This window comes from Pongo pygmaeus, chromosome 1 (assembly GCF_028885625.2).
Source record: "Pongo pygmaeus isolate AG05252 chromosome 1, NHGRI_mPonPyg2-v2.0_pri, whole genome shotgun sequence".
NCBI lineage: Eukaryota > Metazoa > Chordata > Mammalia > Primates > Hominidae > Pongo > Pongo pygmaeus.
Genome location: NC_072373.2, coordinates 119,233,509 through 119,247,655, shown reverse-complemented (window position 1 = coordinate 119,247,655; position 14,147 = coordinate 119,233,509). Strand labels below are relative to the sequence as shown.

General features: G+C 53.1%; 1 pseudogene; it reads left to right on the top strand.

The window, feature by feature from the left end:
• Window positions 1-3,228: 3,228 nt before the first annotated feature.
• On the top strand, window positions 3,229-13,707 carry LOC129014411 (chymosin-like; annotated as a pseudogene).
• Window positions 13,708-14,147: the final 440 nt, after the last annotated feature.

Here is a 14,147-nt window from a genome sequence, read left to right as displayed (position 1 = left end):
CTGATGAGTCAGGCTGGTGGTGCATCCTTCCCTTCCTCCCCCACTGGCCCTCCTGCCTATCCCTGCCTTCCTCCCTAAGGTTGAGGGGAAAATTAATCTTGGTCATTTTTGTCAATGCCCCATTGTTGTACTTTGATCCAGGTGACTCTCCAGCATGCCAGGTCTTTGTTGTCCCTGCCCCAGCCCCCGTTGCTTCCATGCCCTGTCTGGGCCAACCCAATCTTCTGGAAGCTGCCTTAGTCATACTCCCCCAGACAGGCCACACAGCCACTCTTCTCTGGGCTTGCCACTTCCCTGGGCTACCACCATGGAGCAGGGCTCAAGGCCCTGCCACTCAAGACCTGCCTGTCTCTCTTGCTTCTTCCTTCTGCATCCTCCAAGGAGCCTTGGGTTCTCATATGGGCTTAGGTTTCAGGCAACAGTGCCCTGAAAACCCTGCAGGTGACTTCTGTTTCTGCTCTGCACACACCTTTTGTGAGGCAAAGAAAGGCAGAGCAGGCTTTTCCTTTCATGAGATAAAGAGAAAGCAGAAAACAGACTTTCTACATAAGTAAGACTCTCGGAATATTATTCAGCCCACTAAAAATCTATAATATTTATGGCATATTTACTTAGTGTCAGACACTATGCATTTACTTCTTTAAAAATCTCCATTTCACAGGTGAGCAAACAGAAGTTTAGAATGCTTAACTAAGTTTCCAAGTCACCCAGCTAATAAAAAGTAGAGCTGGAATATAAACTTGGGTCTCCTTGACTCTTTTTAATTCTATCACATGACCTACCCTCCACCCTAAAAGCTTTTTGCAGTTCTTGGCCTGCTGGGATAAGCTCTCCTAATGCTTCGTGTCCTCTGGGTCAGGGTTCTTAATAGTGTGCACTTGAATGCTGTTAGACTGATTCCAACCTTGTGAACAAACACAGAGCAACCAGTGCTAAGGGATCTTTGATTCTTGGCTTTGAGAGTCACCTTCCAGTGGAAGAGTTGGCTGAGCCTGATGTCCAGGGTCATTGTTCAGGAGACTTTGTTGCTGGGTTCAGGTTGGGTCACTGGTGACCTGAGGCAAAGCGGTACAGCCCTTCTTCCTCCTGATCTTGCTAATCCCAGAGAGCCCTAGCCCTAGATGCAGCAGACAGGGCCCATTGCACATGGATATTACTATCCTGAGGGGTGCCCAGAGGTGGGGAGGAGTGAGCTTGAAGCAGAGCTGCCTCCACACCTGATTTTGTAAACAACTGGGCCCTGTGGTGTAGTGTGCATTGTGTTAGACTAGGAGTCTCAGGACAGTTCCAAGCTCTGTCTTCATTACAGGCCAACACTTTGACCTTTCTGGGCCTCCATCTCCTTGTCTGCAGGACATCATAAGGATGTCGCTTGCTGCTTCTCTGGCTGCTTCTCAAAAGTAGTGGCAAGGCCATGCACTCATTCATTTGCTTAACCAAATATTCCTTGTGCACCTACTATGCATTACGCTTGGTGCTGTGTGGCAGGGAGCACTGCTCAGAGGCAGGGCCATCAGCATGGGGCATGCAGGCCCTGGCCTGGCAGGGCGGCCACCTCAGGGAAGAAATCAGGAAGCAAGTTGTGCTACTTAGCGTTGACTTTGATGTCTGCTCCTGGCATCTGGGGAGGGTGGGTGCTACAAGACAGGTGGATGTGTTTGTGGCCACTTCCCGGGGCATGAGGAGCGGCAGTGTCCTGGCCTTCTGGGGTCCTGGCCTTCTGGGGACCTGGCCATTGGCTTTGTGAAGGGATGCGGCAGAGTGGGAGGCATTGCCATGGTGGGGATCAGATCTCGCCGCATTCCTAATTCTGTTACAAAATATCAGTTCTGTTTACTGGCCTTCTGAGGCTCCCTCCTGAGGCCCCTGCAAATCAAATGTATGCAACTCCAGAGCCTGTCCCTTTCCGTGGCACCAGTGTTTCTGGTGCCACCACATGCCAGCCTCTTTGGCTGCTCCTGCCTGCCCTTTCTTACATTCCCACCAGGCCTCCCTCTCCACGTGGACAGCTGTCCTGCCAGGCATTGGGCAGCTGGCACCCTGCTCTCCCGCTCTCCCATGGATCTGAAGCCCTTGCCTTCCTAATTTGCCCACCTTACCCTTACACAGTCCTGATTTGCCAGCGTTAGCCTCCCCTGGTCCTTGGAACATGATCTTCTCCTCCAGCTTCATGGCCACAGCCTTTGTTTTCCTTCTTATCCTGACTCTGTCTCTGGCGACAAGCCTCAGAGAATCTCTGGCCTAGACTCCAGGGACCTCTACTCAACACACCCCCTGCACATGTGCTTCTCAGGGGCTGTCTCTGTACACTCCAATGGGACTCAGAGGCTGAGTCCTGGCCTAAGCTGTTCCCTACTGTATCACTGCCATATTTCCCTTCTTCTTCTATGTGGGAGCACTTGTCTGCCTTCCTGGTTCAGCCCTGCCCCGTTCTTCCAATGCCAGTGTGATCTGGCATCGATTTACCCCTCCCCTCCTCAGCACCCTTCCACCGTGGAACAGGGCCTATGTCCCTAGGGGTGCACGTGCCTCGGGCCTGCCTTCTCTCTTAGACTGTGCTCTGTAGGAGTGGAGGGCACACCTGCTCTGTGCTCTAAACCCCAAGCTCCACTCACAGGGATGACAGAATGAACAGTTCCTCTCTGCCGCAGATGTCACTTTGGGGGAAGACTGAGTCCCCCCGCCATTAGAAAATTGGGCTGGGGGCAGATTCATGGATAGGGCAGGCTACCAGCTTCCAGTGGAGTCAGATCATGGGAGGTGAGGCAGATAAGGTTGGAGTGGGATCTGTGGGGAACAGGCCTCTTACAGAGCATAAGGTGGAACATAGAACACATTTCTGGCAGCACCTCTCCTGTGTTGGCTCGAGAAGTCCTGTCTGCAAGTGGGGAGCAGGTCAGAGAGGCCTATGTTGACATTTCTCAGCCTGAAGACCAGGCATGTATATCCTTCAACTTTGAAGTCCCTGGAATACAGATATTCTGAGACAACACTCAGAATACCAAAGACCCATGCTGATAAGGGCCACAAGTGGCCTCACTCAGTGTGAGTGGTCCTTATCAGCATGGGTCTTAGGCATCCTGAGTGTTATCTCACTGTATTTGTGGAGTGACCTACAGTCAGGAGCTATCTTTGAAGTCTGGGCTTCCAGCCACAGGGCACCTGGCTCCCTCTATAAAGGCTGTGGAGTGGGCTCTGGCTGGAGCAGTGGCCAATCTGCTTTCCAGGATGAGGGGCCTTGTGGTGTTCCTTGCAGTCTTTGCTCTCTCTGAGGTCAATGCCATCACCAGGTGAGTGTCAGAGCCCAGGGGAGGACAAGGGCAACTCATCGTCCTCTCTGGGAGGTCTGTCCTTGGTCTTCCAGCCATTGGTCCCCCAGGGAGTCTTGGGAGAAGTGCTGCAAGTTCCCAGGACAATAGCTCCCTGTCAGTCTTGCCTTTGCATGCTGGGACCTTTGCTTCTGTTTACCCCAGCACTTCACAGTGTGGTGAAAAGAACAGGGAGCCAGACGGGCAACTGGGAGGATAGGGCATGGCTCTGGAGTCAAACTGCCTGGGGTTTGATCCCCAGCTCCATCACTAACTTAACTCTCTGTGCCTCAGTTTCCTCCTCTGTTCATAAAATTTGAATAATGGTAGTGTCCATCTCATAGGGATGTTGTGAGGATTATAGGAGTTAATATTTAAAAAATGCTTCAAACAGTGCACACTCTAAGAGCTATATATGCATTTGTTAAACAAAATAAAGTTCCCTATTGTACTAATCCTTTGTGGGTGAAGATCCCAGGTTCTCTTCCCAAGATAATAACTGACATTGATTGAGCTGTTTGCTCCTAGGTGCCAGGCACTCCACTAAGCCACTAGTCCTCATGGATTAAGTAGATATTATCATTTGCATTTTACAGATGAGACACTGTTGTTTACGAAGGGTTCCTAAGGAGGATCCCTGAGCTGTCTGAGACTGCATGGCTAGTAATGGAGGAGCTAGGACTTGGCCTCTGTGGATTTGCACTCTTGCCATGACATCACATGGTAATCTGCAGGGGCTCAGGTTTGAGTCTGCTCAAGCCCTGAGCACAGAGAAGCCCCAATCCCTCCCTGGGAAAGCTGGATCCCTGAAAAGGGGTCAGGGTGCTTTCAACTGGCCCGGAATCTTTGTGGCAGTCCTGAAAATAAAGTTCCTTCAGGTCCCAGGTGCGCTATCTGCCCCAGCACTTGGGATGTGAACAGCCTGCGAAAATCCATTCTCTCTGTGAGTTTTAACACTGCTGCCATTTATGGCTCTCAAAGCACATCTCAACAGTCTCACAGAGGAGGTCCACATGATTCTTAGAGGTAAAAGGGACTGTGGGAATCACTGAGTTCTACTTCTATCTATAGGAGAGGAAACTAAGATCCAGAGAGGTTAAGCCATAGGGCTAGTCAAAGGCAGGGCCAGGAGAATGGCTGGAAAGGAAGGGGTTAACCTAAGGGAGCTGAAGCTCAGAGGGCTTTGGGGAGCCACCCAAGTTGACACAGACAGGGCAGCGCCAGGTCTAGAACCAGTTTCTGCATTTCCTTTCTTGAGCTCTTCACTGTTGATCTGCCTCCATCATCTAAAACTCAAGCTCCCTCAGGAGGCCCCTGTGAGACCAGGCTGTGTGCTGAGAAACCCTTTGAGAATTTTCCACTCATCTTAGGGAAAAAGCTATCCAGAGAGCGGAGAAAGGGTATTGACAGAGGGCAGGATCATTGTCGTAGCATCTGTCAGCATGTGGGAGACACCATTTTTCACTGCAGACAGTGCGCTCTTGGCGGGCAGAGACAGTGTCCTTTCCAGTGTTGTGTCCCCTGTGCCCTGTACAGTGTCTGGCACAGCAAGAATTTGGTGACTGAATGAGTGATAATGTGCTTGGTGCCTTTCAAACCATGGGTTTCGAAACTTATTAGTGGGTTGCAAAATGCCTCTAATGGGTCTCCACCAGCATTAGAAAAAGAGAAAGCAATAGAAAACATGAGAATGCACTGCAGTTAGCAAGGATAGGCATTGATTTTTGAACTGATGTAAAATACATTTCTTACTTTGAGTTATGATTTAAAAAAAGTTTGAAAGCCATTGGCCTGGGGTCAGTGGGCCATTGATCAGAAGGCTGGCTGGGAACAGAGTGTACGGAGTGGTTTATGGAGCCCACTTCTGGGAGGCTGGGCAGCCTGTGGGAGATGCACACTCTCCTCACGAATTCTTCCCCATCTCCTCAGGGTTCCTCTGCACAAAAGGAAGTCGCTGAGGAGGGCCCTGAAGGAGTGCAGGCTCCTGGAGGACTTCCTGAGGAATCACCATTACGCAGTCAGCAGGAAGTGGTGACCACTTCTGGAGTGGTGGCCAGCAAGTCTCTGACCAACTACCTGGATGTGAGTGGCTCTGCCAGCCTTTCCACTAATGAAGTGGAAAGTGCCCCTAGGCCCCTGCCTCACCACAGCTGTTTCTCTTCGAGAAATGTTGGAGCCTGTGGTAGAGGCAGTCTCCCTGCCCTCAGTCAGCTCCACAAGGGGCTGGCCAACCCAGAAAAGGCAGTGCTTCTGCCTGCCAGCTCTGAATGCCACCACCAGGAGAGTCTGAGCTCAGGCGCCTTCCTCACACAACATCCCCCAAGAGTGCATGAACTGCACCCCCGCCAACCATCCCAACCTTGCACCTGCCTTCTCGGCCAGGGAAGTTGTGTCTTAGTCTGGCTCAGCAGGGATGGAGACAGTGGGTGCCATTCTGCAGCTGCCCAGGACGCGGCCGCCAACTTGCTCTTCCTCCTACCCAGGACCCAGGCAGGAGCGCCCCTGGTGCCTGTTCTTTCCTGGAGTTTGTCTTTCTCTCAGCCATCACTCTTGCCAGTAAACAACCAGCCTTTTTTCTCTTCTGTGCTCTCATTCCTTATCTAGGTCATCTTCACCACCCGCCCCCAGCCTCTGCTCCGACAGTGGGGAGAGCTGGCGGGGAGGCGCACGTGGCAGGAGCCACTTGGGCCGGGACATGGGGTCCACAACCAGCTGATGCCCCACCTCTCAGTCCAGATTCTTTTTGCCCTGGCAGGGGTGGCCCATGTCCCACCCAGGCAGGATTTAAGTTTAGGACCCAGGTCTGCTTCTGAGGCTGATTCCAGCAGTGGTTGCAGGGCTTGTGGAAGGATGAGGCCAAGTGTGGCTGGGGGTGGGAGCCCAGGTGAGGGCTGGAGGTCAAGAACCCTCTGCAGTATCTTCCCCCTCCGTGAGACGCCCAGGTCTCTGGGCAGAAAGCACAGGGCCTCCACAAGTGCCTCTGCTCCCCGCCCACCGTTAACCCATATCTTCCTGCCCCCGGTGCTCCCACCTCTGACCCAGTGCTGTCTGTCTTCAGTGTCAGGACCCCTCCCCAGGAGTTCACCGTGGTGTTTGATAAGGACTCCTTGGATCTCTGGGTGCCCTCTGTCTACTGCAACAGTGATGCCTGTTGTGAGTGACCGCCCTCTCCTGCCCCAGCCCCTCATGCTTGGATGCCCCTGCCAAGTGGCCAGCGTGGTCAGGGTGGCTGGGGGGAAACGTGGGGTGGCAGGACAGCTGGCTCTGACCTTCCCAGCCTCCTGGTGGCCACAGACTGGGAAGATTTGAAAATCATGGGTTTTAGCTAAAAATTAGGGACCTTTATTTTATTTTTTTGTCTCTACTGGGAGCCAAGGCAAGCTGCTTACCATTTTGGATCCTGAATTTTCCTTTCTATAAAATGGGGCTAGGATGTGCCAGTGAGTGCTGGGAGAGTAAAGTGAGAGGGTCTATTACAAATAATGAGCACATGCTTAACACACATTAATTATTTATTTCTCCACCAATCCTGGGAGATTGGTGCTCTTTTTATCCCCATTTGACAGATGAGGAAATCAAGGTTCGAAGAGGAAAAGGGACTTGGCTAAGATTACTCAGCTGGTAAAAGCAAAACATCCACGGAATCTTCAACGGGGCTTTTCCCTTTCATTTTTGTGTAGAAGCTATGTAGGTAGCACTGGAAGTCAGAGAGGTAGGGCGAGCAGCAAAGAATCATGTTCTTTTTTAAACTGTGGGGCCAAGGCTTTAGAGAGAATGGGCTGCTTATTCTCTATAGAGAGAATTGCCAGTATTGAGGCCATATTCTTACAAGGCCTGCTGAGGGTTTTGGCCCTGGCTGGCACCGTGAGTGGTGAGAAGATTCTAAGGGCCCCCCTAACTCTGGGTCTGTGTTTCAGAAAACCACCAGTGCTTCGATCCGTCCAAGTCCTCCACCCACAGAACATGGGCAAGTCCCTGTCCATCCAGTATGGCACAGGCAGCATGCAGGCTTGCTGGGCTGTGACACTGTCACCGTAAGTGGTGCTGTGCCGGCCAGTGCTCACTGTGCCTTTCCCGCCAGCCACTCTCCTCCCACACAGTCCGGTGGGCTGCACCTCCACTGTGCTGAGGAGCCCTTTAGGTGCTGCCTGCCCTGGTGGCTCAGGAGGCAAGGAAAAGGATTTTAGCCAGCAGCCAGCTGTCGGCTGTCCCTTCCTCCTGCCTCTCCTTCCCATGGCAGCACCCAGAGCCCCACCTGAGGGCCCTCTCAGGTCCGCGTTCCCGTCTCCCTGATCGTTTTCCATGCATTCTTGACACAGTTAGTTTCGAATTCCGAGCTGGTGCCAGGACTCAGCTCTTCATTGTCCTATGTATAGTCTTATTTTTAAATTTTGTTTTTCCAACAGCCCTTTGAGGAAGATGTCATTATCCTTGTTGTTCAAATGAGGAAACTGAGGCTTGTGGTTGATAACTCACCTGAAGTCACACAGCTGGTGCCTGGGGTAGCTGAGTGTGGGACCTCGCCTCTGGCTCTCTGAGCAGTGCTCTTGGTTTGACCTCACGCTTTATAAGTCAGAGCAGCATCTTCTTTCAGGTCCGAGAGCACCCGTCCCTCTAGGATAAGGGCTCGCCTTTTCCTTGACTCTTTTTGGCCTCCAAAGTACCTAATACAGTGATGGGCACATAGTAGGTACCCAGTGGATATTTGCTTCTTTCTTTCTGCATGCATGCACCATCTGACGTGAAAACTCCGGTGGTGTCTCTCAGTGCTGACCACCTTGACTTTCCTTGGTCTCTTCCTTGGGTCTGGCTGAAACCTTTCTTGCTTTGAGTCCAGAACGGCACAGTCCTTCTCTGTGGACAGTATTTTCCTCACTGGGCAAGTGCCCACCGGGGTGCTCTGCTCAGGCCTCCTCAGGATTCCATGCCAGACAGCAGAGGCCTCAGGGCTGCTTGCTGAGCTGGCAAACAGTCAGGCCTTTGACAGCCAATTCCCCTGCCTGGTCCTACTTCCTCTGCTGGCCTGAACCATTCACTTTCTTCCCTGCTATTTTGGGTGCGTCTTCACTGGAGAGCTGGCCCAGTGCCTGGAACCTCAGCAGTGCTGTAGTGGGCTGCTATCACTCACTACCTTGGGCAGGGGGTCGGGGAAAGAGCCTCGGGGTCAGCCTCCCTCAGGGGTCTCATGTGGAAGCAGGACAGGTGTCCTGACCACTTTGGGACAAGAGGCAGTAGTGGTCAGAGTAGGCTGGTGGATACATTGGGCATCTGAAGAAGTGGGCAGATTAAGAAAATATTTTGGAGTTACCACTTTCTTAGCATAGTGCTGATCCATATTCAATTATCAAACACTTAATAAATGTCAATAAATGTTCAGTGTTAGTATTATTTCGTCTAAGCACTGCCTTGAGATGTGAGATGTAGGTATTATTATTCCCTTAAACAGATAAGCGGATTGAAGCTTGGGCAGGTACTTGTCCAATGTCACATGGTTAGCACATGGCAGAACAGGAGCCTACATCTGGGTCTTGGAGATATAAAGTGTGTGCATGTTCTTTTTGGACTTCCTGCTGCTTCTATGGCTTTTTGCTGGGAGGTGTTCTGGGCACAGCTGGTGGGAGGTCTGCAGGCCTGCAGAGGGCCTTGGAGCATCCCTCATTCTGCCCCCTTCTTTGAGCTCAGTCCCAACTTTTGCACAACGAGCACCAGTGTCTGTGCCCACCTTGTCCTCCGTTCCCCTCTTCCCCTGCCTCATTAGAACGATTCCTCAAAATCATTGCACTAACTGCCGGGAAAGGAGAGGTGGGTTTTTTTTTGTTGTTGTTTTTTGTTTTTGTTTTTTTCTGTCTCTTAAGGGCAAATAACTATGTTGCTTATAAGAGGAAAGGAACTGGAACTGCGATACTGGCTCCTGACCTGGGACTGGCTGCCTCCATGCCTGGGATGTTTCTGTCTCTGGCTGCGGGACCTAGTGGAGGTCATGATTCTCTTGCAGGTCTCCAACATTGTGGACCCCCACCAGACTGTGGGCCTGAGCACCCAGGAACCTGGCGACATCTTCACCTACTCCGAGTTTGATGGGATCCTGGGGCTGGCCTATCCCTCTCTTGCCTCTGAGTAGTCAGTGCCCATGTTTGACAACATGATGCAGAGGCACCTGGTGGCCCAAGACCTGTTCTCAGTCTACATGAGCAGGTACGAGCTGTGCCCAGCCAGAGCCTAAGTTTGATGTCCTTGTAAGGACTGTTGGCTGAGGAGAGCGTCCATTCCTTGGGGACACTCAAGGGTAGTCGCCAGCATCCAAGCAAACCTTCTCCTTTCCAGGCACATCCAACCTCTTGTCCAAAGGCCCATGATACAGTCATTTATGCAGCCAGAGTTCACTGGACCAAAATTTGACTTTCCTTTCTGGCATTCAAAAAACAAAGCCCAATCCCACCTCTGCACAGAAGACTTCAAGTTCTTTTTCCCAAAGTGGCAGGGCCTCAATAACCATTTGCTGATGTCATTGAGATATACAGACTTTTAGAGCTGACTCCAAAGGAGTCCAACCTACTCCTTTCACTAGGGAGGAAGCTGAGGCTTGGGGAGGGACCAACACCCTGAGTGGTGGCGGCTGAGCCAGGCCTGGAGCCTGGGGCTTCTGCTCCCAGCCCTGTGCTTCCTACTCTACCTCCCTGCACCCTGTGATGATGCAGCTTGTCTCAGACAGAGGGGAGGATGGCAGGGAGGAGAGAAAGGGACCATCCCCAGGGAGGCAGGGGAAAGCAGTTAGGAGGGTGAGGCAGGGGAATGCAGTTAGGAGGCTAATTAGTGCATTCACTCATGCATTTATTCACCCAGTAGATACTTACTGGGCCCTTACTATGTGCAGGGGCTCTGCCAGAGATGGGGACACATCAGCAGATAAGACAAACTGGCGGTTAACATGTTAGCAGGAGAAGCAGACAGCACACCATTACATACACTATTGTAATCAAACAGTGTGATAAGGGTGCAGCAGGGGAGATTTGGGTGTGTCAGAGGCTGAATAACAGGGGACGCCCCAGCTGAGGGCAGCCAGGGCAGGCTTTGCCGAGGGGGGAGTGGGTGCTGTCTGGGGAGAAAGCGTGTCCCAGAACCGGGAGCTGGGATGGGCTGGATGAGTTCTAGGAGCCCAAGGCAGTGTTCCGGAAGTGGGTGGGTACAGTGTATGTTTCCCAGCCATGTGTGAGACACGGCCCCAGGAGGAACAGAGGGGATTTGCGTTTGGGTGGCAGTTTCAATCCGAAGTGTGGATTTTGTTGAAGACCCCCTTTGCTACTGGAGGCAGAAAGCCCTGGGTGGCGGCTGACAGGGAGTAGGCACATAGGGAGACAGCTGGGCACACTCCAGGGTGGCTGGGGCACAGCCTGGCAGTTCCAGGACCTGTGGGGTGGGTTACTTCCTCTGGGGTTGGGGTGGGGGCTGCAGCGCTCAGGAGAAAGGATGCTGCCGCTGACATCAGAGCAAGCCCAGCGGAGGAGGAGTCAGAGGAGGCTAGAGACCTCATCTGAAGCATGGGGTAGGGAGGGGTGGGGCGGAGGAGGGTGGGCTGGATCTCAGTGGTGTCCACCCCAGGGTGGGGCTGGGCACCACTTTTCTGAGCCTCACTGAAACAGCGCGCTGCACCTTGGTTTCAGGAATGACCAGGGGAGCATGCTCACGCTGGGGGCCATTGACCTGTCCTACTACACAGGCTCCCTGCACTGGATACCCATGACTGCAAGAATACCGATAGTTCACTGTGGACAGGTGAGTGAGCAGCCACCCTGTGTGGGCCTCAGCCAGAGGCTGATCCAGGTGTGGGGATGTGAGGGCCCGGGCATCAGGCCACCACACTCTGAGGACTGCAGCACAGTATCTCGTAAGACCACCCATAAGAATCTGAACTAGACACTTCCAAGGTCGGTGACCTTTGTCGGTGCTAGTGCCACATATTCACCTGCGCTTTATGAACAAGACCAGCTGCCTTTCTGGGGCATCTACCCCCTGCTAGGTGCTATGCTGGATGATTATATGACTGTCTCATTTATTCCTCACTGAGACACCATGAGGTGGGTGCTACTATTCCCCCACTTTATAATGGACTAACATTGAGTTTGAACCTTGGGACCACCTCTTGAGGAAGTCAAGGAAGGGGTTATTAATGTACCCGTTTTGTAGATGGGAAGCCTGAGTACACAAAGGTTGGGTAACTTGCTGGAGACACACAGCAAGTAAATGGCAGAGCAAAAACTTGAAACCAGATCTCAGGCAATGAGTATAGTACTCACTCTACTCCTTAATGTGAGTGAATTTGTTGTTTTATTGAAGTTTCTGTCCCATGGAAAGTGGGATGTCCTCAATTTAGCCACTGAATTGGAAGAAAATGGTTTTAGGTTTTTTCTCTGGGCTCAGAAAGTACTGGGGCCTCCAGGAAGGGGCCCCAGGGAAGGGACTGAGGGCTGGGGGCCTTCCCTCCCTACTGCAGATCCTGGCAGGGGAGGGTAGGAAGGACCTGGGGAGGGAAGACTGGATGAGGCCATCCTGCATATCCTCGGAAGTGTCATCATTGATGGCGTGGTGGTGGCCTGTGACGGTGGCTGTCAGGCCATCCTGGACACCGGCACCTCCCTGCTGGTGGGGCCTGGCAGCAACATCCTCAACATCCAGCAGGATGCCACCGCAGGCCAGTACAATGAGGTGAGGCCAGGCCCCACCGCCCCACAAGGTTGCCTTGAAGTGGGGGCCCCTTCACACAAACAAGATGATGCAGGGGTGGTGAGGGAGCCCGTTTCCCAGCTGAGGTTGGGGTTTCTCCGGAGGCCTCTGCTGGGGCCTTTGGCTTTGGCTTCATTCCTGTGGGAGCCTCCATGCCTCAGGTAGTGGCTGCCGTCTGACCTCCTGTTCCTCTGGGAGGGGTGCCCTCCCTGACGCGCTGGCCTGTGCTGTGCCCCTTCTTCCTCCTCCACCCCCGAGTCTGTCCCTCTCCCCTTCACAGCCAAATGCTCCCAGCATCCCTGTGAGCTCTGGCTGGGCCTAGATGGGGAGACACAGAGGCAACCCCCTTGGGTCCCAAGCTTGGGTCTGTCCCTGGGTTGATGACAGCTATGACTCTTTTGAGAACCGTGTCTTGGGACCAGGCTTCACCCTGAGAGCCTCCCTGTTGTCCTAGGTGTAGGCAGGGCCCCCTTCCTACCCCATGGCTCACGGGCTGGCAGGAGGGGTGCTGGGCCCTTCCAGAACCCCTCCAGTCAGCTTACTCACTCGCCGCTTCCAAGAGGACCCTCTTTGGTTCTTTAGTTTGACATCAACTGCGGGCGCCTGAGCAGCATGCCCACGGTTGTCTTCGAGATCTACGGCCAGAAGTACCCCCTGCCACCCTCCGCCTACAGCAGCCAGGTATGAGTCTCAGAGGGGAAGCCCGGGCTCCTCCTCCTCCTTCTGCTTCACCAGCTTCCTCCCCCACCCCCCAGTTGGGCCCCTGGTGAGGCAGTGATGGTGGTGATAAGAAGTGATATGGACTCCACAGAGAATGGAGGGGCATGCGTTTGGACCAACCAGCCCTTCTGAGTGGGCCATGTTGTCCTGGGGCCTCATTTGTGGCCACTTCAGCCTCATACTGGGAAAAATGGGGAACAGGAGGGGCGGTGCGCCAAGGTGTCAGGGAGGGTGGGGTAGGCAGGTCCACATCTCCCTATGGGAACCTCCCTCTGCTGCTCAAGCTTCTAAGTCCCGGGGCCTAGAGCTCTGTGCAGGGTTCGCTTAGCTAGCCGGGGCTTTGTGGGGCCCAGCCCTTGGCCCAGTGACCACTGACCTCCACCCCCAGGTCTGCTCTGGCTGGTCATCAGGGCAGTAGGTACTGAGAGCAGGAGGCAGGGGCTGGGGAGGATGAGGGATGGGGAGTGGGGTCCAGTGCAGGGAACAGGACTCAGGATGCCAGAACCCCACCCGGTGATCCTGGATTATGTCATTTTATTTTTTGAATCTCAATTTCTTCATCTGTTGAGAGATGAATCCAATACTTGTTTATCTGGGAAGGTCATTTCAAGGATAAAATGACATCATAGAAGAGGAGGAGTTGTGGGTGAGGTATAAACGCCTATCTTTAGGCACAGCAAATGGGATTGGGACCAGCGTCATCTCTGCCTTGCCTTCCCCAGGACCAGGGCTTCTGCACCAGTGGTTTCCAGGGTGACTATAGTTCCCAGCAGTGGATCCTGGGGGATGTCTTCATCCGGGAGTATTACAGTGTCTTTGACAGAGCCAATAACTGTGTGGGGCTGGCGAAGGCTGTCTGATTGCATCACTGGCCATGGACCTCAATGTGACCAAACACACACGCGCACATAGATGAGATGTGCAGGCAGATGGTTCCCAATAAACACCGCATTTCTGCAAAGCCTGACTTCCCTTGTTGTCACTGGGGCTGAAGCTCTGCGCCGTTGTGGGGGTGGATGTGACTGCCAGGTGGTGTGTGGGCACAGCAGGAACTACATGGTGGGAAGGGTTGGTGGATGGAGGCTACCTGGAGGGCAATGACTATTTCAAGCTCAGGTCAGGGAAGACCAAGGCATGCCTTACCTACCTGTCCTTCACTCTAGCGCTTTCTGGGCAAAGGGCACAAGAGGGGAGACCCTCGCACGATAAGACCCATTTATTTCTGGGGAATGAGAGGTAAGGGCATGGTGGTGTGGGGATGTATAGAGAACACTTGGCCCCTGGAGAGGAAGGTTCTAGCTGTATTAAGAGAGGGGCCTCAGTGCTGTTGGAAGAAGCCAGATGAAAGAGTGAGCAGAGAGCATGGGGAAAGATCTGAGTCCTAGGCGCCATCCACCC